This window comes from Triticum aestivum, chromosome 3B (assembly GCF_018294505.1).
Source record: "Triticum aestivum cultivar Chinese Spring chromosome 3B, IWGSC CS RefSeq v2.1, whole genome shotgun sequence".
NCBI lineage: Eukaryota > Viridiplantae > Streptophyta > Magnoliopsida > Poales > Poaceae > Triticum > Triticum aestivum.
This window is the reverse complement of record NC_057801.1, coordinates 425624150-425649338: the sequence shown is the minus strand read 5'-3', so window position 1 is coordinate 425649338 and position 25189 is coordinate 425624150. Positions and strand designations below refer to the sequence as shown.

The 25189-nt window shown below is 43.3% G+C and overlaps 1 long non-coding RNA gene and 1 other non-coding gene across 24 annotated transcripts; one reads left to right on the top strand and one right to left on the bottom strand.

The window, feature by feature from the left end:
• Positions 1-6328: 6328 nt before the first annotated feature.
• Positions 6329-6400, bottom strand: TRNAD-GUC (transfer RNA aspartic acid (anticodon GUC)). Its single transcript has one exon. It is a non-coding gene; the product is annotated as a tRNA-Asp (tRNA).
• An 11039-nt stretch (positions 6401-17439) lies between these two features.
• LOC123070175 (uncharacterized) lies at positions 17440-22589 on the top strand. Of its 23 annotated transcripts, none has more exons than XR_006433520.1 (7): positions 17440-17568; positions 17925-18049; positions 18253-18336; positions 19020-19120; positions 19456-19730; positions 20516-21946; positions 22226-22589. It is a non-coding gene; the product is annotated as an uncharacterized lncRNA (long non-coding RNA). The 23 variants fall into 23 exon arrangements; XR_006433516.1 differs by having other exon boundaries at positions 18201-18336; XR_006433506.1 differs by having other exon boundaries at positions 18201-18336; positions 19444-19730.
• Positions 22590-25189: the final 2600 nt, after the last annotated feature.

Sequence of the window (25189 nt, the reverse complement as noted above, 5' to 3'; positions counted from 1 at the left end):
AACCGGCGGACAGTTAAGACAGAGAGTCAAGACAGATGGCTAAGACAGACGGTAAAACGGCTGGTGGTAAACCGGCAGGAGTCAAGTCAGATGTTAAACCGCCAGACCATATTAAACCGGCAGACCATGTTAAACCAGCAGACGTTAAGAAGCCCATGAAGGGAAGTCAAAATAGTTTAAGTCTTAGTCCGAGATGGACTCTACATGTAACCCGCCCCTTCAACTTATATAAGGAGGGGCAGGGCTCCCCAAAGAGGGGTAAAAACAACAATCTCTAGGGCTAGACACAATTAGAGGAGAGCCGGTTTACGGCGACTCCCTCGTGATGATAATGAGATCTAGCCTCAAACAGCATGTAGGGTTTTACCGGATGATGTTTCCCGGGGCCCGAAGCTGTCTAAATCTTTGTCTTGCGTGTTGCGTCTCTCGATTCCGCTTAACCCCTCTCAAGCTACAACACAGATGCGTTGGCCTCACGACTAAGTCCTCACACTAAGGACATCTGACGTGTTAATTCCATGATAGTTGGCCCCCACCGTGGGGCCAGCGCACGGTGGTGTTGTTCTTGAAGGGATTCTAGGGATCAAGGAGCTCGTGATCATCAAGTCAAGAAGAGTCATCAATGCAAGTTTAAAATTTGAAAGGTTAGGGTTTCGTACGTGCAGCCGCACACGACCCGGAAAGCAAAATATGATTCTCCAATCGGCCGCTATCTTACAAGTCGCCGAAACTGAAGAAATCCACCGAAGGCATCTCGTGTTCCGGATTGAAAGCAAACATCACTACATGCGTCACGAGGATTGGACTGGAGGTACGACCGGGAAATCAACGCAGCCACAACCCGGGTCCGAGCCGACTCAACTCGCTGTATTTTTCCTGGAATCAACAACGGGAAGTGGACGAGGTTACGGACTGGAATCGCCTTACTGGCCTCAACCCCCCCCCCCCCCCCGCCGATGGCCGCAGTTCCAATTGAAGGCCTCCTCTGTTATTCCGGACTGCCAGCTTGCCTCGCCTGGTCAATTCTGCAGTAGCTATGAGCTATCCTCATGTTAAATCAATCCGTCGACCCGCGGCTAAATTTCGTGTTTTGACCCTTTTCCCAAACCTATTCGAGATCTGACCCTAGTCTGAAAAAATTTCGAGATCTGACCCTTTTGCTACCGCCAGAGTCCATGGCGGTAGGGTCTAACAGCCTACCGCCAGGGACTTTGGCGGTAGGAAACATCGCTACCGCCAAACGGGCTGGCGGTAACCTGCACAACCCTACCGCCAAGGTGCTTGGCGGTAGGCACGAGCACGCACTGTGTTCAATACTTAGAAGTTTTTGGCGGTAGAGCATGCAACCCTACCGCCAAGGTCCTTGACGGTAGGCTGTTATGCCCTACCACCATAGTCCCTGGCGGTAGCAAAATGGTCAAATCTAAAAAATATTTCAGACTAGGGTCAGATCTCGAATAGGTTTGGAAAAAGGGTCAAAACACGAAATTTAGCCTCGACCCACCAGTTTGGTACCGTTCCTGAAGCGTCCCGAGCCATTGACGTCCGTTTCAGTCACTGCTACAACCTCGTGACAAGTAGCTGGCTGCTGCTGTAACTCGGGAGCTTCAGCCCACATCGCCGGTTCACTTCGCGCTGGCCTACTTGCCGCCGGCGCCCGAGAGCCGACCCGCCGTGCGAAACTTGAGCTGCCAAGTGTAGAGGTGCGTCTCCGCGGTAGCGGCGGGTTGGAGAAACGCATCTATGGTTGAGACCTGCCGTGGCCCATCTCGAGCCGGTCCGCCATTGTTGCTTGTCTCACCGCTGACCCGCCGTTGTGATCACCCGCTCTGACCCACCGTTGCGAGTCGTCACTGGAGAATAGTGAGCTGCCGCAGAACCGCCATTGCGGCCACAGCGTCTTCGCCGCAACCTCGCTTCGAGTTGCTGGAGGGACTTCACCATCATAGCAGGACGAGCTGCCGCCCGCGTCTCAACGGTAGCAGGGGCGAGGCACTATAGCACCCTCTCCGCCTTTATTTCCAATGCCCCCGGATTCAACCCGCCTGGTCTCCCATCTCCGCCTTCATCTTCAAGCGCCGCCGACCACCACTTCTCCACCTCGCCGTGAAGGGGTCCGACTTGCGCCAGGACGAAGGTGCAGGGGATGGATTTCTTCTCCATGGTGGAGCGCCGGGAGAGGATGGAGCCTCCCCGTGCTTCCTCTCCGCGCCACCGTCAAGGTTACAAGCACGCCGGGTGAGGAGGCGAGGTATTCCGGAGAGTTGCCGCCACCCTGGTCGCTGGAGTGCGTCCCCAAGTCATTGCTGCCGTGATCCAACCCCCCCCCCCTTCAGAGCCGCCGCTGCCAATTCACCATTCAACCCGCCTCCGAGCCACGCGAGCTGGTCAAACCGCCCGGATTCAGAGCCTCGCCAACCGCGCCTTGACTGCGGGCTGCTAAAAGCACAAGTGCTCCCTAGGTGGTTTTGGTAATTAGTGTCAACATATCTCTTGTTGGACTAACACTTTTATCTAGTATGTTTCAGATAAGTTCAACAATGGAGTGGCATGGACTAAAGGATGTGGGAACTCCTTCAAGATGCTAAGGACAAAGGATTGGCTCAAGCTTCAAGCTCAAGACTCTTCATTTATATTTTAGTGATCCAAGATCACACTGAGTCTATAGGAAAAGCCGATACTATCAAGAAGGGATGAGGTGTTGCTTAATGAGTTTCTTGCTCCACAGTGCTTAGTGATATGCTCCAAAAGCCTCAACTACTTTCCCACTTCCACACATATGACCTAAACCTAAAGTCAAATTTGGCCCTACCGGTTCTTTCTATCCGGTGCCACCGAGTTCAGATATCATAGCCACTTTCACAAATCCTAGACAAATCGGTCTCACCGATAGGGATCTCGGTCTCACCGACATGGGATTGTAATCTCTCTGTGTATATCCATTACCAAAATCGGTCTCACCGAGTTTGAGCAATCAGTACTACCGAGACTACAATGCAAAATCTCTGGTTAACTTATTACCAAAATCGGTCCCACCGAGTTTGAGTAATCGGTCCCACCGAGTTTGAGTAATCGGTCCCACCGAGTTTGCCTGACCAACTCTCTGGTTAGCTAATTACCAAAATCGGTCTCACCGAGTTTGTGTAATCGGTCTCACCGAGATTACGTTATGCCCTAACCCTAACCATATCGGTCCTACCGAGTTGCATGTCGGTCCCACCGAAAATCCTAACGGTCACTAGATTTGCTAAATCGGTCTGACCGAGTTTGTTGATTCGGTCCCATCGAGTTTGGTAAATTGTGTGTAACGGTTAGATTTTGTGTGGAGGCTATATATACCCATCCACCTCTTCATTCGAAGAGAGAGCCATCAGAATGAACCTACACTTCCAGCATACATTTTCTGAGACAGAACTACCTACTCATGTGTTGAGGCCAAGATATTCCATTCCTACCATATGAATCTTGATCTCTAGCCTTCCCCAAGTTGCTTTCCACTCAAATCTTCTTTCCACCAGATCCAAATCCTATGAGAGAGAGTTGAGTGTTGGGGAGACTATCATTTGAAGCACAAGAGCAAGGAGTTCATCATCAACGCACCATTTGTTACTTCTTGGAGAGTGGTGTCTCCTAGATTGGCTGGGTGTCACTTGGGAGCCTCCGACAAGATTGTGGAGTTGAACCAAGGAGTTTGTACAGGCAAGGAGATCGCCTACTTCGTGAAGATCTACCGCTAGTGAGGCAAGTCCTTCGTGGGCGACGGCCATGGTGGGATAGACAAGGTTGCTTCTTGGTGGACCCTTCGTGGGTGGAGCCCTCCGTGGACTCGCGCAACCGTTACCCTTCGTGGGTTGAAGTCTCCATCAACGTGGATGTACGATAGCACCACCTATCAGAACCATGACAAAAACATCTGTGTCTTCAATTGCGTTTGAATCCTCCAAAACCCTTCCCTTTACATTCTTGCAAGTTGCATGCTTTAATTTCCGCTGCTCATATACTCTTTGCATGCTTGCTTGTTATGTATTGTGAATGTTAAACTTGTGCCTAAACTCCACTTAAACTTAAAGAAGTTAAAAACTGCAACTTTGATACTTAGTGTCTAATCACCCCCCCCCCCCTCTAGACACCTCTTCTCAAGGTCCTACAAGTGGTATCAGAGCATTGGTCTCCATTGCCTTGGTTTAATCACCATTGGAGGAAGATGGATGAGTCTACTTTGGGGAGTCCTAGACATAGAGTGCCTATTCTTGATGGAGAGTATTTTCATGAGTGGAAAAATGAGATGCTTGTAATTTTCAATATCATTTGAAAAAGTACATTGCTAGCCCTTGTGCACCTCATGTTGATCCTATGCATCCTACTCTTGATGAGTCAATTGACATGATTAGGAATCTTAGAACTGTTAATCTCATCACTAGAGGCTTGCCTAGAAACTTGATTAGAAACTTTCCTACTCTTGAGTGTGCCTACACTATATAGAAATTTCTTGAGGAACGCTTTCCAAATTATTCCTTGAAAAATCTAGATGAAATTCTCCATAAGTCTATTGCCTTGAGTAAGATGAATTCTAGTGATCCTATGTTTGGTGATTGTCTATTTGAGCTTACAAACCTTATGTGTGCTGATAAGTGCATTTCATATATATAATTTGGCACTCAAATTTAGCATCTATCGTGATATATCCATCCATTCTTGCTATGAGTTGTGATATATTTGAATGAAAATCATATAAAAGATCATTTACTTGTCATTTGTTTCTTTTGCAGAAAAGTGCGCAAGGCACTATAATCGTCAAGATTTCTACTATGTGGCTAACGAGAAGAGAGAAGGGCTTGTGTGTGACGACAAGAAGTAACCAAAGGGGCTAACTATAGAAGAGAGGGGATCTACTTGGGAAGGAAGAAGATAGTAGGAGGGCCCATGTGCAAACATCAAAATCTGCCGTGAGGGGATCAAAATCCCTAGGTCACTACACAGTTCCCCTCGGGCCTGGCTACACATCTCTCTTCTCCCCCACCTCTCCTTCTCCAACTCCGGCCACCGCCACGGCCAGGCCGGCGTGGTGGTGCGCCTCCACAGCCCATCCACCCAGCACCACCATCACATCCATCCACCTGCGCCTCCCAGCCATCCATCCACTCATCTCCACCAGCACCACCATCTCCACCATCGCGCCATCACTCCACCGCTGCACCTAGCGCGCCTGACCAGACGGGTGTCTGGGTACCCGCACGACCCTACCTTCTGCCGCTACTCCTCTTCCCCATCCCTACTGCTTCTTCTTCTCCCCTTGTCCCGTTGCTCCCCGCACCTCGCGTCCCTGTTGTTCCACTTCAAAGTCTGAACCTGAACCTCCTGCTGCTACTGCGCTTTGCTGAACTCCACGCCCCTTGCTGCATCTTCCTTCTTCTCCTCGACCTCCTGCTGCTGCCTCCTCTTCTCCAAGTCCAGCTGCTGCTCCTTCCTTGCTGCGCCCTGCGGCTTCTTCTTTCAACTGCCACTACTACTCCCTTCCCCTCACTGCTACTCTTCTTCCTTACCTCCTATGCTTCTATATCCCTTCCCCCCTCTCTATATTCTCTGAATTTTCTGTAATAGGAGTAGTAAGAAGCTTTGTAATATTCAGATTATCTAAGTGCGTGTAACCTGCTATATGTTCAGTTCGTACTTGTCATCTATTAATTAGTATTCTGCTACTGTATGTGTGAGATCCCTTATGTGTTTGTTTCTTACTGCAGAAATTGATTTAGTTTTCCATGTTTTAGCTCCAGTACATGTACTATATAAATACATGTGTGTTTTGTGATGTAAACCATGTCAGCTAGCTCACTGTAACAAATTCATGTTACTATTCTTGGTTTCATTTTGTATTGAAATTACTCTCTATGGTAGCCAGTTGTGTGATCATTCAATTTTCAGTCTATGTATTAGCTCTGTACCTGTAATATATGTTGTGACATGAAGCATTTTTATCCCTGTCCATTATCTTGTTTCTTCCCTCTGTCATACGCTTGTTAGATAAATATATGTGTTCATGTCCTGTTGCTTCCTTTTGTGTTAGCATCTTAGTTTCTCAAGTAATAGGAAAACACAAAAAAAGACAATACAGACAATCTCTCCCCTTTGCTTTTTTACATTTTCTTTGGCGACGATCTTCGGGAACTACCTTGTTTAGTTTAGGTTTATTTTCTTGCATTTATAATTTGAGTTGTGCTACCTAGCTTTATCTGAGCATGATCATTGACTTTCCTAGTCCCTGTGGAGAACACGACATCCGTAGTTTGTGGCGTAAAAACCCCGCAGTACTTTCAATTGATCATTTTGCCGCCGTTGCCGGGGATCGAACCCGGGTCACCCGCGTGACAGGCGGGAATACTTACCACTATACTACAACGACTTAAGACATGGCTTAAGCAACCCAAATAACATTTGATTTCACCATGTATCATTGGATGATATACTAGGAATGGGTCATGAAACAGCTCACCGGGTTTTCATAGGAAGTAGCACTCGCTCGATCACCTCACCAACTGCAGCTCCTCTCCTTTTGCTTCTCTATCCTCATGCCTGCTCCAGCTTCTCCCTTCCTCATGTGTGTCCCCTTGCTTCTCCTCATCCCCATGCTCTGAGTCCACCAGGATCCCAGGGAATGTCATCTCGAACTTGGTCAACTCGCAGTAAATGGTACACAAGCATCAACCTGAAAGAACTCTCAACAACCAAGCCAATACAAGTGACAGAGAGAATGCCCTCTAAGTCATCGATAGAGTATCCAATTACATAAGCATAGCTATAAAGCACATGTTTAGGATGGTAGAAATCAGCAAGGTCAACACTAACATGAGGATGATATTTATCATTAAGCTCAAGACTAGCATGGGAGTGATATGTTTCATTAAGCATAGGATTAGCACGAGGAAAGTAACTATGATCATCACAAATGAGAGTAATGCCACTAACAGGGTATATATCATCATATCCAAGCAAATGAGTTTTCAAATCAATCTTAAGTGATGGTATCATGTAATGCAAGGTAGTAGCAAAGAAATCACAAGGCATCATGTCATCAAGAGGATTGATTAAACCTGACACATCACGCTCTGGTATGACAATAGGCAAATGAATCTCATGTTCTTCATCTTCATCTACAACAGCTTCTTGTACTTCTTCAGTAGTAGATGATGAGTCTTCAACTTGATCACTTGGGAATTGCAGCTCTTGATCATCATGTTCCTTGTCTTCTAGTTCATCTTCTTCAATCTGGGGTCTTTCTTCCTCTAGACTCTCACCATCTTGCTCAGCTGAATGTGACGGTGTTGAAACCTTACACACCTTAAGGGATATCCCAGCAACACTCAACTCAAGGAGGGAAGAGATAGTACTGCCAGCATTGACGTTCTTCTCAATCTTCCTTACTTCTTCCACTAGCTCATGCCCACTTTTGATCTTCTTCATTTCATCAAGTATAACCTTCCTAATAGGAGCATCCTCAGCACTCCAAGTGAACTCGAGACTCAAAAGTGCGAGCTTGTCTATGTCATCGAACTCATCTTGAGTAGGCACTTGTGTTGAAGGTGTTGGTTGACCAAATGGCGCCAAAATGATCAATTGAAAGTACAGTGGGGGTTTTACGCCCCAAACTACGGATGTCGTGTTCTACACAGGGACTAGGCAAGTCAATGATCGTGCTCAGATAAAGCTAGGTAACACAACTCAGATTATAAATGCAAGAAAATAAACCTAAACTAAACAAGGTAGTTCCCGAATATCGTCGCCAAACAAAATGTAGAAAAACAAAGGGGAGGTTCAGATTGGCTGTATTGTCTTTTTTGTGTTTTCCTATTACTTGAGAAACTAATATGCTAACACAAAAGGAAACAACAGGACATGAACACATATATTTATCTAACAAGCGTATGACAGAGGGAAGAAACAAGATAATGGACAGGGATAAAAATGCTTCATGTCACAACATATATTAAAGGTACATAGCTAATACATAGACTGAAAATTGAATGATCAGACAACTGGCTACCACAGAGAGTAATTTCAATACAAAATAAAACCAAGAATAGTAACATGAATTTGTTACAGTGAGCTAGCTGACCTGGTTTACATCACAAAACACACATGTATTTATATAGTACATGTACTGGAACTAAAACATGGAAAACTGAATCAATTTCTGCAGTAAGGAACAAACACATAAGGGATCTCACACATACAGTAGCAGAATACTAATTAATAGATGACAAGTACGAACTGAACATATAGCAGGTTACAGGCACTTAGATAATCTGAATATTACAAAGCTTCTTACTACTCCTATTACAGAAAATTCAGAGAATATAGAGAGGGGGAAGGGATATAGCAGCAGAGGAGGTAAGGAAGAAGAGTAGTAGTGAGGGGAAGGGAGTAGTAGTGGTAGTTGAAAGAAGAAGCCGCAGGGCGCAGCAAGGAAGGAGCAGCAGCTGGACTTGGAGAAGAGGAGGCAGCAGCAGGAGGTCGAGGAGAAGAAGGAAGATGCAGCAGGGGCGTGGAGTTCAGCAAAGTGCAGTAGCAGCAGGAGGTTTAGGTTCAGACTTTGAAGAGGAACAACAGGGACGCGAGGTGCGGGGAGCAACGAGACAAGGGGAGAAGAAGCAGCAGTAGGGATGGGGAAGAGGAGCAGCGGCAGAAGGCAGGGTTGCGCGGGTACCCAGACACCCGTCTGGTCGGGCGCGCGAGGTGCAGCGGTGGAGTGATGGCGCGATGGTGGAGATGGTGGCGCTGGTGGAGATGGTGGCGCTGGTGGAGATGAGTGGATGGATGGCTGGGAGGCGCAGGTGGATGGATGTGATGGTGGTGCTGGGTGGATGGGCTGCGGAGGCGCACCACCACGCCGGCCTGGCCGTGGTGGCGGCCGGAGTTGGAGAAGGAGAGGTGGGGGAGAAGAGAGATGTGTAGCCAGGCCCGAGGGGAATTGTGTAGTGACCTAGGGATTTTGATCCCCTCACGGCAGATTTTGATGTTTGCACATGGGCCCTCCTACTATCTTCTTCCTTCCCAAGTAGACCCCCTCTCTTCTATAGTTAGCCCCTTTGGTTACTTCTTGTCGTCACACAGAAGCCCTTCTCTCTTCTCGTTAGCCACATAGTAGAAATCTTGACGATTATAGTGCCTTGCGCACTTTTCTGCAAAAGAAACAAATGACAAGTAAATGATCTTTTATATGATTTTCATTCAAATATATCACAACTCATAGCAAGAATGGATGGACATATCATGATAGATGCTAAATTTGAGTGCCAAATTATATATATGAAATGCACTTATCAAGTTCCCCCACACTTAAATCTTTGCTTGTCCTCAAGCAAAGGAATATGACAAAGGCAAGATAATGAACAGTAAACTGAGTAAGGAATGTCCTGGTAAAATAAATCTCCAAACAAGGCATGCTTCAGACTTAGCTAGTGAAAATTAATGGTTAGGAGTGCTACAAAGCAGTAGGATACTAGTAAGCATGACCATTTTAAACTTTTACGGAGATAAAAGAGGATCAACAAGTTTAAATGATGACTGCGCCAAATGGTTCCTAAAGAGAGCATGATCCCAAGAACAAAATGAACTGGAATTAAATCTTGTGATCAAATCACTTATTTATAGAGATAAAGTAATGATTATATTATTATTAGTCTCACCATAGGAACATACCATTGATCCCGAGAACATGGTATACACCTGGCTCGACCAATTATTAGTTTTTTTGTTTGTCTCCCCAAAGGAACATACCACTGATCCCGAGAACATGGTATACACCTGGTTCAACAATTACATTTTTTATTATTAATTACTACCCAAGCTAACCCGATTTCACATGCCACCGATCCTGGGAACATAACATGCTACTGTAGGTAGTCAGACTTATTTATTCATTATTACTTATCTTAAATGAACAACAATAAGCACAAAAATAGGAATCATCACTTCTCCATGTCTGGTTCACATGCTACCGATCCAGGGAACATAGCATGCTAATCCATAGTGGTTAGGTGATTGCTCTCAATGGGAACACACTTAGCACAAATTCAGCATCTAAACGTGGTGATCTAGGTGTATCGAGGTAAAAGCAGAAAATGATTAAGTTTTCTAGTATACTAGGGATTTGAGCACTCAAAACTAATAACTTCCACTACTTTCAGCAAAGCAAGCATTGTATAGATCACTAGTTTACCAGGCATTCAACGCTCAGTTCACATATTCTCATCAAGCACCATATGTCAAGTAAAATTTAGTGGGGCAACATTTAAGACATGTCTTAAGCAACCCAAATAACATTTGATTTCAGCATGTATCAATGGATGATATACTAGGAATGGGTCATGAAACAGCTCACCGGGTTTTCATAGGAAGTAGCACTCGCTCGATCACCTCACCAACTGTAGCTCCTCTCCTTTTACTTCTCTATCCTCATGCCTGCTCCAGCTTCTCCCTTCCTCGTGTGTGCCCCCTTGCTTCTCCTCATCCCCATGCTCTGAGTCCACCAAAATCCCTAGGTCACTACACAATTCCCCTCGGGCCTGGCTACACATCTCTCTTCTCCCCCAACTCTCCTTCTCCAACTCCAGCCGCCGCCACGGCCAGGCCGGCGTGGTGGTGCGCCTCCGCAGCCCATCCACCCAGCACCACCATCACATCCATCCACCTGCGCCTCCCAGCCATCCATCCACTCATCTCCACCAGCGCCACCATCTCCACCAGCGCCACCATCTCCACCATCGCGCCATCACTCCACCGCTGCACCTCGCGCGCCCGACCAGACGGGTGTCTGGGTACCCGCGCGACCCTGCCTTCTGCCGCTGCTCCTCTTCCCCATCCCTACTGCTTCTTCTTCTCCCCTTGTCCTGTTGCTCCCCGCACCTCGCGTCCCTGTTGTTCCTCTTCAAAGTTTGAACCTGAACCTCCTGCTGCTACTGCGCTTTGCTGAACTCCACGCCCCCTGCTGCATCTTCCTTCTTCTCCTCGACCTCCTGTTGCTGCCTCCTCTTCTCCAAGTCCAGCTGCTGCTCCTTCCTTGCTGCGCCCTGCGGCTTCTTCTTTCAACTGCCACTACTACTCCCTTCCCCTCACTGCTACTCTTCTTCCTTACCTCCTCTGCTGCTATATCCCTTCCCCCCTCTCTATATTCTCTGAATTTTCTGTAATAGGAGTAGTAAGAAGCTTTGTAATATTCAGATTATCTAAGTGCCTGTAACCTGCTATATGTTCAGTTCGTACTTGTCATCTATTAATTAGTATTCTGCTACTGTATGTGTGAGATCCCTTATGTGTTTGTTCCTTACTGCAGAAATTGATTCAGTTTTCCATGTTTTAGCTCCAGTACATGTACTATATAAATACATGTGTGTTTTGTGATGTAAACCATGTCAGCTAGCTCACTGTAACAAATTCATGTTACTATTCTTGGTTTTATTTTGTATTGAAATTACTCTCTGTGGTAGCCAGTTGTGTGATCATTCAATTTTCAGTCTATGTATTAGCTCTGTACCTGTAATATATGTTGTGACATGAAGCATTTTTATCCCTGTCAATTATCTTGTTTCTTCCCTCTGCCATACGCTTGTTAGATAAATATATGTGTTCATGTCCTGTTGTTTCCTTTTGTGTTAGCATCTTAGTTTCTCAAGTAATAGGAAAACACAAAAAAAGACAATACAGACAATCTGAACCTCCCCTTTGCTTTTTTACATTTTCTTTGGCGACGATCTTCGGGAACTACCTTGTTTAGTTTAGGTTTATTTTCTTGCATTTATAATCTGAGTTGTGTTACCTAGCTTTATCTGAGCACGATCATTGACTTGCCTAGTCCCTGTGGAGAACACGACATCCGTAGTTTGGGGCGTAAAAACCCCATTGTACTTTCAATTGATCACGTGCCAAAGGAGATGTTGGAATTATCGGTGATATTATTTCTGAATCTATAAGAATTCATAAGCAAGATCATTGTCAAACTCACTCTAACGAATTACCCTCTCTAGGACTTGATCCACCACATGACGATGTTAAACATGGATACTATGATGAGGATGATGATAGTGACTTCGATCTTGATGATGCAATGAGACATTTTGGTCTTATGGCAAACCTTTGAGGATATATGTCAGGAGGAAAGGAATGGGTTCTTGACAGTGGATGTACCGATCACATGACCGGAGACCAAGACATGTTTCGGGAGCTCGCTGAAAATGATGGTCCTCGAAAGTATGTCACTTTCGGTGACAACTCAAAGGGTAAGGTGGTTGGCCTCGGTAGGGTGGCCATATCACATGATAGCTCCATACAAAATGTCATGCTCATTGAATCTCTTGGCTACAACTTATTTTCAGTATCTAGACTTGCTGATTTTGGTTTCAATGTCCTATTTACTGAAGTAGATTGCGAAGTGTTTCGTAGAGATAATCATAACATGGTCTTTACCGGTGTGCATAGAGGTGATCTATAAATTGTTGATTTCACTAAAAAGGCTCAACCTAAAACTTGCTTCATTGCTAAATCCTCAAAAGGTTGGTTATGGCATAGACGATTAGGTCACTTTGGCATGAGAAACCTTGACAAGCTAATTAAAGGGAATCATATCCTTGGTGTTAGCGATGTCATATTTGATAAGGATAGACTTTGTAGTGCTTGTCAAGCAGGTAAACAGGTTGGAGGAAGGCATCCCGTGAAGAACATCATGACCACAAGGAGGCCACTCGAGCTACTTCACATGGATCTTTTTGGTCCCAACTCTTACAAGAGTCTCGGTGGAAATTCTTTTGGTCTAATTATAGTTGATGATTTTTCAATATTTACGTGGGTGTTCTTTCTCAATGATAAATCGCAGGTCCAAAAGATCTTCAAAAACTTCGCTAGGAGGGCCCAAAATCAATTTGAAGTGAAGATCAAGAAGGTTTGCAGCGACAACAGAACGGAGTTCAAGAACGCAAATGTGGACACCTTTCTTAACGAGGAAGGGATTTCACACGAGTTCTCGGCTACGTACAGACCTCAACAAAATGGAATTGTTGAGAGGAAGAACCGGACGCTCATCGAAATGGCGAGAACGATGCTTGATGAGTACAAGACGCCGAAGCACTTTTGGGCAGAAGCGGTTGAGACAGCTTGTCATGCAACAAATCGCTTGTATCTTCACAAGCTACTCGGCAAGATGGCATACGAGCTCCTCACTGGTAACAAACCCCAAGTTGGATACTTTCGAGTATTCGTCTCAAAGTGCTACATTCTTGATAAGCATCATCGTTCTAAATTTGCTCCTAAGTCTCATGAAGGTTTCCTACTAGGTTATGGCTCAAACTCTCACACTTACCGTGTCTACAACAATTTCACCCGAAAGGTTGAAGAGACGGTAGATGTGAAGTTTGACGAATCTAATGGCTCGCAAGTAGAGTAATTGCCAATTGATGTAGGAGACAAAGATCCTTCGGAAGCAATCCAAGACTTGTCTATTGGCAAGGTCCGTCCAACGGAGGTGAAGGAGAGTAGCTCGTCCGTCCAAGTGGAAGCTTCTACTTCACGACAAGGTGAACCAAGAGTTGATACGGAAGCATCCACAAGTGACACACCAAGATGAAGAAAACAAGGAAGTGCATCAAGATGAACGTCAACAACCTACTTCTCCACCACGACAAGAGAACGACAACACCAACAATGAAGAAGGCCAAGAAGAAGAACAAGATGAAGAAGAAGTTCAACCAAGAACCAAGCAAAAGCTTTCACGAGTTCGAGAAGAATTGCTAAGGACCATTCCGTCGAGCAAATCTACAATGATATCCAAACCGGGAGAATCACTCGCTCAAAAACTCGTTTAGCTAACTTTTGTGAACATTATTCATTCATCTCTAGCATTGAACCTATGAAGGTTAAAGAAGCATTGGAGGATCCGGATTGGATAAACGCTATGCATGAAGAGCTACACAACTTTGAGAGGAATCAAGTTTGGACATTGATTGAGAAGCCCGACAACAACCACAACATCATTGATACCAAATGGGTGTTTCGCAACAAGCAAGATGAAGATGGACAATTAGTTCGCAACAAAGCACGTCTCGTCATCCAAGGCTACACACAAGTCGAAGGTATGGACTATAGTGAGAATTATGCTCCCGTTGCTAGACTTGAGTCCATTCGCATCTTACTTGCCTATGCTAATCACCATGACATCACCTTGTACCAAATGGACATTAAAAGTGCTTTTCTAAATGGTGAAATAGAGGAGGAAGTTTATGTTAACCAACCTCCCGACTTTGTCAATCCTAAGAAACCCAATCATGTTTACAAACTTCAGAAAGCTCTTTTTGGTCTTAAACAAGATCCTAGAGCGTGGTATAAATGCTTGACCAAGTTCCTTATTGAAAAAGGCTTTGAAATTGGGAAAATTGATTCCACACTTTTTACTAAAAGGGTTAATGGAGAACTATTTGTGTGCCAAATCTATGTTGATGATATTATATTTGGTTCAACTAATCCTCATTTTAGTGAAAAGTTTGGGAAGCTAATGTCGGAGAAGTTTGAGATGTCTATGATGAGTGAACTCAAATTCTTTCTTGGTTTGCAATTCAAGCAAACTAAGGAAGGTACCTTTGTTTCTCAAACAAAGTACACCAAGGACTTATTCAAGAAGTTCAATATGCAAGAATGCAAAGGTATGACTACACCCATGCCTACTAGTGGACATCTTGACTTGACCAAAGATGGCGAACCGGTTGATCAAAAGGTTTATCGCTCTATGATTGGTTCATTGTTATATCTATGTGCTTCACGTCCCGATATCATGCTAAGTGTGTGCATGTGTGCACGATATCAAGCTGCTCCTAAAGAATGTCATCTTAAGGCCGTGAAAAGGATAGTGAGATACTTAATCCATACACCAAATTTTGGCATTTGGTATCCTAAGAGGGCCTTTTTCGATCTTGTTGGCTACTCCGACTCGGACTATGACGGAGATAAGGTTGATAGAAAGTCCATTTCGGGTACTTGTCAATTTCTTGGTAGATCTCTTGTGTCTTGGTCCTCCAAGAAACAAAACTCGGTATCCTTATCCACCGCCGAAGCGGAATACATTGCCGCTGGTTCATGTTGTGCTCAATTACTTTGGATGACCCAAACTCTTAAAGATTATGGGATATATGTGAAACATGTTCCATTGCTTTGTGACAATGAAAGTGCTATCAAAATTGGTCATAATCCCGTACAACATTCTCGAACTAAGCATATTGAAGTTCGTCATCATTTCATTCGAGATCATGTTGCTAAGGGTGACATTAATCTTAAGCATGTTCGCACCGAAAAACAATTAGCGAATATATTCACTAAACCTCTTGATGAGAAAGTATTTTGCAGGTTGATAGGAGAATTGAACATCATTGATGCTTCAAACTTGGAGTAGAAACTCCATTGGATACATGCAAGACATGAGCTTATGACTAATCCTTGATATTTCTCTTATGATGAAAATCTTATGTCTTCGATATACTTGCACCTTACATGTTATCTAACCCATGTAGGTACTTGGATGAATCTAATTCCATGAGATTGTAATCTACTCACATCTTGAGCAATCTCTACATCACCAAGTTTCTACACTATGGTGGTTGAAGACAAGGAAGAACAGAACCATTCAAACATATCCTTTGACAAATTCTATGTTGAGCTTCATGATTGTCATTTTTGGATACACAAGTGCTCTTCCTTGCAAGAACTAACCCATGTAGGTAGATGGACTCAAATTCCAAGTGGTGCTCCCAATTCTTGATGAGCTACATCAACCTTGAGCAACCCACACAAGTTCAACTACATGTTCAACACCACCAACCAAGGTATGTTATTTCATCTTAGAGAAGCTTTACTCCAAGTCATGAGCTAAAGCAACTCGACAAGATGTGAATACATCAAGATGCTTAAACGAAAAATGGCAACCCCATTTTGAGCTTAAACGATGAGTATGACCTATGATCAAGTGATCTCACTTGACTCCTAAGTCAGTATACTCTAACATAGGTGACTTTGTCGCCGACCATCTCTAGATGAAGTTTTTTTGTGTTCTTTTTTCTGCTTTTGCATTTGTCCCATGCATATTTGTTTCCCTTTTTCAAAAAAAAACTTCATCTAGACTTCTTTCTGTTTGCTCTGCATTTTCTGCATCCAATTCACTGCATATCCTTCAGTAAATTCCTTGCAAATCTTTGTGAGATCTTACTAGTCTAGTGAGCTGAGGTGACAAGTGTTTTCTCTGTGATGAACGCGGTTTCACCGATTTGTTATTTTCGGTCCAACCGAATCCTTTCGGTACAACCGAAGCATACCACTCGGTGCCACCGATTTCACAACAGGAAAAACAGTTTGCCACTTATTATGTGTTTCTTCTGATCCAGCTCCACTCAATGAATCTTGTCCTCTACAAGCATCCCATTTATATATGTATGCTTTGTGCTGTGACTCAAGGATCAAACTCTTCTTGGAAATTGATGTCAAAGGGGGAGAGAGAGATCACATCAAAGCTTATCACTTAGAGAGATCACATCAGAGAGAGAGAGTATCATCTCCTCAGGGGGAGAAAGAGATCTCCAGGGGGAGAGAATACTCAAGTAGAAAGTATTTCTCAAGGATCCCAGATGCTTGGTGTTCAAGAGGAGAGATGCCACATGTCTTCTTGAGGGGAAAGACATGTTCATATGTGCTTATTTGCATTAGCTGCATTAGCTCTGTTCATTTATATCTTTCAGCTCTGATTTTCTGTTCCCTATCTTCTCCCAGTATCCCATGCTAGATTCAGGGGGAGTAAGACATCTAAGGAAAAGAAATCATTTAAATTCATTGCATATCTTTACTCTTGGGGACATGTCTAATCCAATGTGGTACTTAGTACTCACTCTCTACATGTCATCCCAGTCTTGGTATTCTTGTGGTTTCTTCTGTCTGCTCTGGTTAGTAGATGTACCTGTGTTATCTAACCTTATTTACGCAGATTCATTTCATCCTAAGCCAACTCAAGACTACAAGGTAAGTATATGCATCACAATCATGTGTATGAGGAATTCTTGCTGATGTACATACTGTTTGCAAGAAGGACTCATGGGCATGAAGGTATTTTCTTTAATATTTTTTGCTCTGATGCATATGACCAAGATACATGTAACACATTGCCTACTCTATCATGGTTATGCTCTCACATTTAAAACAATAATGAGGCTAGCCAACTCACCTCCAGAAGGCTCCCCGATTGGGCCATTCGTGGCCGTCAGATCGGGTTAAAAATCCCACCTCGGCTCTCCTCATCCGTTAGATATTCACTGCGTGTTTTACCTTGCTGTTCCTTTCACACGTGTATGACGAGTGGGCCGCTTCGTCGGTGGGGTCGCGATGTGTTGGCTGGGTGCGGGGTGAAACAGTAAGATTGGTCATTCATCCCGAAAAGCCCATTGGTTGCCCAAACCCCACAGCCGCACGCCCCCACCTCCTTCCTCCCTCATTCGTCTCAGCAGCACGAACCCTGGCCGCCGCCCCACCCGCATCCGTCCTCCATCCCTGGTACGAGCTCTTCCTCCTCTGTCTATGTCTGCCCCGAGCTCTTCCTCCTCCATCCTCACATGCTCCACCCCGAGCCCCGCCTCTTCCACCCCACCCAGACTTCGCCTCGTCCTATCGTCCCGAGCCCCGGGCCCCGTTCGCCTCATGTCCTCCTCGCTCCATCCTCTCCCACGCCGCCGCCCCCTCCCTGCTCGCCTTGACGGCCTCCTCTCCTCCCCCTGCCGCCGGCCCCCTCCCTTCTCCCTGTAGCAGAGATGCCTCAGTAGGGGTAGAACACCGGGGCTCTCCCTGACCTCTCCTCTCCTTCCTTCCCTCTCACATCCTTCCCCTAATTTATTTGCTTTCTCGATCCGCAGCAACAGCGTCTCCATGGACGTCAGCAGCAGCAGCGTCTCCATGGACGCGGCGGCGTGACGGCTCGCCGGGGTGGATCCCCTCCTCCGCCCCCATCCTCCACCTCTCCGGCCGGCCAGTTGCAACGGTGAGCTCTCCCTTTCCCTGACTCCTCTCTAATTGTAGATTGTGATTCTTGTTGGGTTCTTGCCTTCAACTCTAAGGTGAATGACTCTTCCCATATTTGCCTATATGCTATTCGGTGAAATACTTCTGTCATAACGAGCTCTATTTTTCAGTTTATTCTTCCTGCTGCTAATTCTTAGACTTCACGGCTGGGTGGAGGAGCAGGGATGGTCTGTAGGCTAGCGGTAGGGGGATGGAGCAACAATGTCTGAGCTTTGGGCGGCACACACATTGTAGGGCTGAGGAGAGGTATGTGTGAGGCAGCAGCAGCAGGGTCACAATTGTAGGAACTTTTTGGGATAACTAAGTTGGTCAATGTCACTCGAGAAAATGGAAAAGGACAAGGAAATGACCATTCGATTTTTGATTGGGCGTAGATAAGGACCGTAAGGTTATTGGCATCAAGCTTTATGTTCTATAGAAAAAAAGGACTCAACAAAGCTTCAGATTCTTGTTATGTTGTGATTTTGCAAGATCTTTGTAGTTATTTAATTACTCAATCCAAAAGACAGATTTCACTCAACATATGGTGTATTATATTACTGATTATTTAGAACTATTTAACTTTTTCTAAGAAGAAGTGCACTGACTCTACTTTGGAATAATGAGATTTGTCATAATTTCAACAATGGTACTCATGGTGGTTTCAGTTCCATGGACATTGTCAGAATGACCACTTTATTCCAGTGTATTGTTTCCAGATCTCATGTTTGTCTAAGTCACCAAGTTAATCCACCAGAATTTGTTTACTTTCTTGGCTATTGTGGTTAAAGGAATCCTTTTATTAGAGCTATAGTTTTTGGACATGTTCCAGTTTGGTTATTTATGGATTTTGAATATGGTCCAATTTGATCACTTTTGAGACTCAGTTAGAACAGATAAATGTTGTTTCTCTACCATATAGTTCCTAATCAGAAAAGCCTCATATGCAGGTTGGAGGCATTGGTGTGAGGGTGTTGTGCTGACGTGCTCCTCCATGTCTCGTGCGAGTTCTTGGTGTCGCGATCATGGCTCCAGAGAGCAGCGCTTCAAGGTCACTTAAGCTTGAATGGGTTATCAAGTCTACTGGAACCATTCATGTTTAGGCTTGTTCATTGGTTTTAGAACAGACACTCCCTTAAGTATGTTTAATCACAATTAAAAGGAGGAAGCCAAATTATTGCAATGTAAGTGCTTGAACTCGGAGGCTTGATCCACTATCACTTGCTCCTACCACTGTGTCATAATATCTCATTTTCATATATAAGATGATAGTAACTGAATGATCATATTAGGAGTGCGTTATTGGTAGCCTTGTGAGGTTTTCTTCATAACTTCTTCTCCTGTTTTTAATGTTTGTATTCTCTTTGTTGCAAGGTGTGGCTGCAGGTAAAGTTGTCAAGTTGATCTGGTGCTTGCTTGAGCCGTTGATTACTGCTGCTTTGCTAAGGTTCAACGTCTTACTACATGAGAAATTTATTCCAATGCTTTCTCAATCCCTTTACCATGATGACTACCAGAGGAACCTTCAATGTGTATAGATGGTGATGGATATGGGGACACACAAGAACTAGCGAACTTAATACCAGATGCCCTCAACTATGAATTCTTTAATTATTGGAGGCTTTCATATTCATATCAATACAAGGTGGGATATGATGCAGGTGAATGCCTTTATTTTGTTTCTTTATGATCTTCTCCTCTACTTAATGATAGATGCAGTGCATAGGGTCATCGTGTCAGTTTGAATGCTTTCATGACAACCGGTATAGCACTGAATCAGGCAAGGTGTGAATAAGTGTGCTTAAATGCGTGCTTTGTTTATGTGTTTACTGCTTATTATGTCGTACAAGTTGCCACTTTTGAATGTGCCCTCTTTTAGGCACGTGTCTTTCCCACATATATGTTGGTAAATGTGTGCACTACATATTTTTCCTACAGTCAATAGTTCAATTACAGAGTATATGTGCAATGAAGTAATGCGGCGAGCACTATATGGTAGTGGAAAGTTTCTCTTGAATTTTGTACAACATTCAAATTATCATCCAATAAATTTATATGTTGTTTCTCAATAGGTACATATGCAAATTTGTCTTCTGTTGGTAGTTTGTTGCTTGTTGCAGCATCCCGAGCACATATGTGAGGCTATGGCAGTCCTTTTTCGTGTAATAAACTGATGATGAGAAGAATATGACAGGCCGACCAATTGTACACTGTGAACACAATCGTTGGTACATTTTGAAGTTTTCTTTCCAAAGTGGCATATTAATTATTTGGTCCTGCACACCCTAATTATTAGGATTGATATTTCATTTTTTGTTCACCTTTAGAAAGACATTTTTTGTTTGGCCTGCTGTATTTTCTTGAAGTAAACACTTTATTAGCTCTTTTACAGTTAAAAATGCATGCTTGGAATATATAGCTGCTAATCTGATGCTCCAGTATTTAGTTTGCAGTGTGATTTTCCGTGATTCCGGATCGGGCGCACCTCGTCGTCGTGGAGAGCATGAGTGGCTGGGTCTGCATGGTCAGTGGAGATGAGGTTCTTTTGGATTAATGCTTCTGCCTGATGAGTTCCTCCCCTTTTATGTCGCAGGCTGTAAGATCTCTGCATGTTGTTGCTTGCTTGTTCTGCCAGTGGTTTTGTTCACTTCCTTTTCTATTTATCTACTGCATTCTTTTCTTTCCTATGTGTTGTCATGGATATTAGTTTCGATTGTGTTTATATTCAGGATTTGGCACAGAGTTTTGTTCTATTTTGGCTCATGCTTGCCGCTTGTGTGATTGAACATATGGTGTTTTGTCTACTTAACCATTTGTGTGTAGTAGTATTCATTTTATCCTTGATCATGTGCGTATGTACTACTGAAGTAGTTTTAATTGATATAAAAGTTTTCATGTATTGCAGCTATTTGACTTTGAGCAACCACAATCTACAAGGAACGTTAGGAGTAAATTATAATTTTCCATCTCGAAAGCGTTTTGTATGCAGAATTGGTTAGCATTATCTCTAGATACACCGTTTACTATTAAGTAGATAATTTACATGTTGTCGTGGACTAAAGGTGGTGATATATACTTATATGCCCATTCACAACTGCTATTATTTAATATGTTTCCCTTTGGGCATCTACAATGCTAGGAGCTTACATAGGCGCTTACGAACAAAATAATAAAATCTGAAGAACACCTAAGCGCCTCATCCCTCAACGCTAGACGCTAATTAACTAAACAACGTAGATGCTAAGTGATGGAAGAAAAATGGCCAAGCGCCGGGTGCGTGATTTGGCGTCGACGCCAGGGTTGACGCCAGGATTATAGCCGGCAACCGCTAATCTGCTGGGATTACGAGCCTGGCGCCGGGGCTAAGCGCCCAGTGATGGAGATGCCCTTATATCATTGCGAAGTTGAAATATTGTTTTTCCTGGTCTTCTAGGTTCACATAGTCCTCAAGAGTATCCTTCTATGTTGTGATTCTAAAAATATTTTGAGTTATTTCATTTTGACTACTTCATGCTTGAACTTGGAATTGTTGGCTAAGCAGTTCTTGAAATTTGAAGGGAGCGTGTGTAAGTCTGTAGTAATTGGCAGTGCAAACATGATCAGCCTATTGATGATGTAGTACTTAATATGATCATTATCTGGTTTACTTGTTGTATTTTATTGCGCATAGTAGACCACCATGCATCACCAACCAGGTAAAAATGTTACATCAGGGGGCTTTCATGAGCTAATTGCACAATTCTTTAAGCTATGCTCTGAACGTTAGTGGCCTTATTCAAGCTTTGTAGGTTGCAGTGTAATGTGAAGATTCCAACGGATATCAAGCTTTAAATTGGGATCATTTGCAAAGCGGAAATATAGAGATCGACATCTGATGGTAAATAAATTTCTCGGTCTGTTTCTGTTCATATGATAAGTGGGTCACGTTTCTTCCGTGTAATGCTAGGATAAAGTTTGATTTTCTCTATACTATTCCAACTTGGTCCTATCTCTAACTACAAAAACTTTATGTACCATTTTAATTCAAGTTTGATTACTATTAGATTTTGGTAATGTGCATTGAATGAATATGAAAACGGGGCAGATACTGCCATGGCGTATATCCTATTGAGTTTTCAGGGGTCTTTAATGCTCACTATTGATCTCTTTTGTTCAGGGAAGGAACATGTCGAATATAATGGCCAAACAAGGAAGGGACATGAGGCTGTAATATCATTTTCGTTCTCATTTCTTGTAGGAAGTCACAACTAGGAGTGATGGTGGAAATATAACTGCCAGTTAGTACCTTTATGTTTTTCTAAAAGAACTGTGAGCTACCGTTAGTTTCTTTTCCTGGTTCGTAATCAGTATATACAGTTACCACACAATCATGATCATCAATGTTCACAACTGTCTGAATCGTGTGATTCAAAGCAGAACCCATATGATTGCCACTCATGCATGTAATGTGTTATCTGCAGTATATCTCAATTTTGAATGTGACATGTCATGTATGTATGTTAACTTCAGATTTTTGTCAACCTCTTTGTTATGTGAGTTTCCATTATTTTTTTGCTTGCTTCAATATTTCAAATTTTGTGGTTGTTAGCAATATCGACTTTCTTATCTTCACCAAGTGTACAGTTGCATAGTAAGGCAGAAACTTGAATTTTTCTTATCGCAGGTGTACATTCTAACTATGGTAGTGACCTCTTTTATTTGTCTATGTAACAATCATATGCATAAATAGTTAAAAATGGTATCCGAATGTTGCATTTTTTTAGCTGATTCTTACCATGCACCTAAATGATTTCTAAAACTTAAAAGATGTTAATGAAACCCCAACTGTTTTAAAACACTTGGGGTTTGAATTTGTACCCTGTGCCATTTGGCTCTATGTTACCCGGATAAGATAAAAAATATGCATGCTTAAGCATATATTTTTAAAGATAAATTATCCTACTTTTTCCATCTTAAAGGGTTTGAATTAGTACCCCAAATGGTTGCTAAAACCTACTTCTACTAACGAAGTCAAATATTTTTAAAACACTTCGGGTTTGACACGCATGCCCAAACATAGAGTTATTGAAAAATGTAAATATTTTGATTCGCGCACATCATTTCAAATGGGTCTATTTGTACGTGCTTGCTCATGCATATATTTTGTTTTAAATATAAGTCTATAATATTAAGTTTTATGTGTATATTCACATCGTTGTACACAACAATCCATCGTGTTTTCTATTAGAGGGGATAAAGCCATGGAATTTTTTTCATTGCGGGCATGGCTTTAGCGTGCCTTTGCGCCATTTTGGCGCAACGGGTCCAGTAATCATAATGAGAGAGGGGTATGCTTCTCTCTCTCTCTTTGAGCAAATGTTACTTTAGACAACATGTAGTAAGAAATAAAAACTCTAAAAATGTGTTTGAATCGCACAAAAAGAGTTCGTAGTTCTTATTCATACTTTAAACACGTGAGGCTGTGCAAATTAAACCATGTCTTTTTTTCAAGGCGCATATGAATTTAGCAGACCAGAACTAAGCCGACTATATATACATGGCCTTTCCTTAGTAAAGGAAGCTATTTTTATCGTGAACATGGCTTTAGTTGAAGGTTCTTGCAGCATGAAACTATTTTCATCGACAACATGTCTTCAGCAGGTCTCTGCGCCATTTGGCGCAACGGGTCAACTAGTGCTTCTATATTCCATATTCACATGATTGCATACATGTAGGGGGAGTCTATGCTTGTTACATGTCTTTCCAAAGCTTTATTTTCTATTCTTTATATCTTTATCTAAAGCTTTGATGTATGTTGTCATCAATTACCAAAAAGGGGGAGATTGAAAGCACAAGTGCTCCCTAGGTGGTTTTGGTAATTAATGTCAACATATCTCTTGTTGGACTAACACTTTTATCTAGTATGTTTCAGATAAGTTCAACAATGGAGTGGCATGGACTAAAGGATGTGGGAACTCCTTCAAGATGCTAAGGACAAAGGATTGGCTCAAGCTTCAAGCTCAAGACTCTTCATTTTATATTTTAGTGATCCAAGATCACATTGAGTCTATAGGAAAAGCCAATATTATCAAGAAGGGATGAGGTGTTGCTTAATGAGTTTCTTGCTCCACAGTTCTTAGTGATATGCTCCAAAACCCTCAACTACTTTCCCACTTCCACACATATGACCTAAACCTAAAGGCAAACTCGGCCCTACCGATTCTTTCTATCCGGTGCCACCGAGTTCAGATGTCATAGCCACTGCCACAAACCCTAGACAAATCGGTCTCACTGATAGGGATCTCGGTCTCACCGAGATGGGATTGTAATCTCTCTGTGTATATCCATTACCAAAATCGGTCTCATCGAGTTTGAGCAATCGGTACTACCGAGATTACAATGCAAACTCTCTGGTTAACTTATTACCAAAATCGGTCCCACCGAGTTTGAGTAACCGGTCCCACCGAGTTTGCCTGACCAACTCTCTGGTTAGCTAATTACCAAAATCGGTCTCACCGAGTTTGTGTAATTGGTCTCACCAAGATTACGTTATGCCCTAACCCTAACCATATCGGTCCTACCGAGTTGCATGTCGGTCCCACCGAAAATCCTAATGGTTACTAGATTTGCTAAATCGGTCCGACCGAGTTTGTTGATTCGGTCCCACCAAGTTTGGTAAATTGTGTGTAACGGTTAGATTTTGTGTGGAGGCTATATATACCCCTCCACCTCTTCATTCGAAGAGAGAGCCATCGGAATGAACCTACACTTCCAGCATACATTTTCTGAGAGAGAACTACCTACTCATGGGTTGAAGCCAAGATATTTCATTCCTACCATATGAATCTTGATCTCTAGCCTTCCCCAAGTTGCTTTCCACTCAAATCTTATTTCCACCAGATCCAAATCCTATGAGAGAGAGTTGAGTGTTGGGGAGACTATCATTTGAAGCACAAGAGGAAGGAGTTCATCGTCAACGCACCATTTGTTACTTCTTGGAGAGTGGTGTCTCCTAGATTGGCTAGGTGTCACTTGGGAGCCTCCAACAAGATTGTGGAGTTCAACCAAGGAGTTTGTAAGGCAAGGAGATCACCTACTTTGTGAAGATCTACCGCTAGTGAGGCAAGTCCTTCGTGGGCGA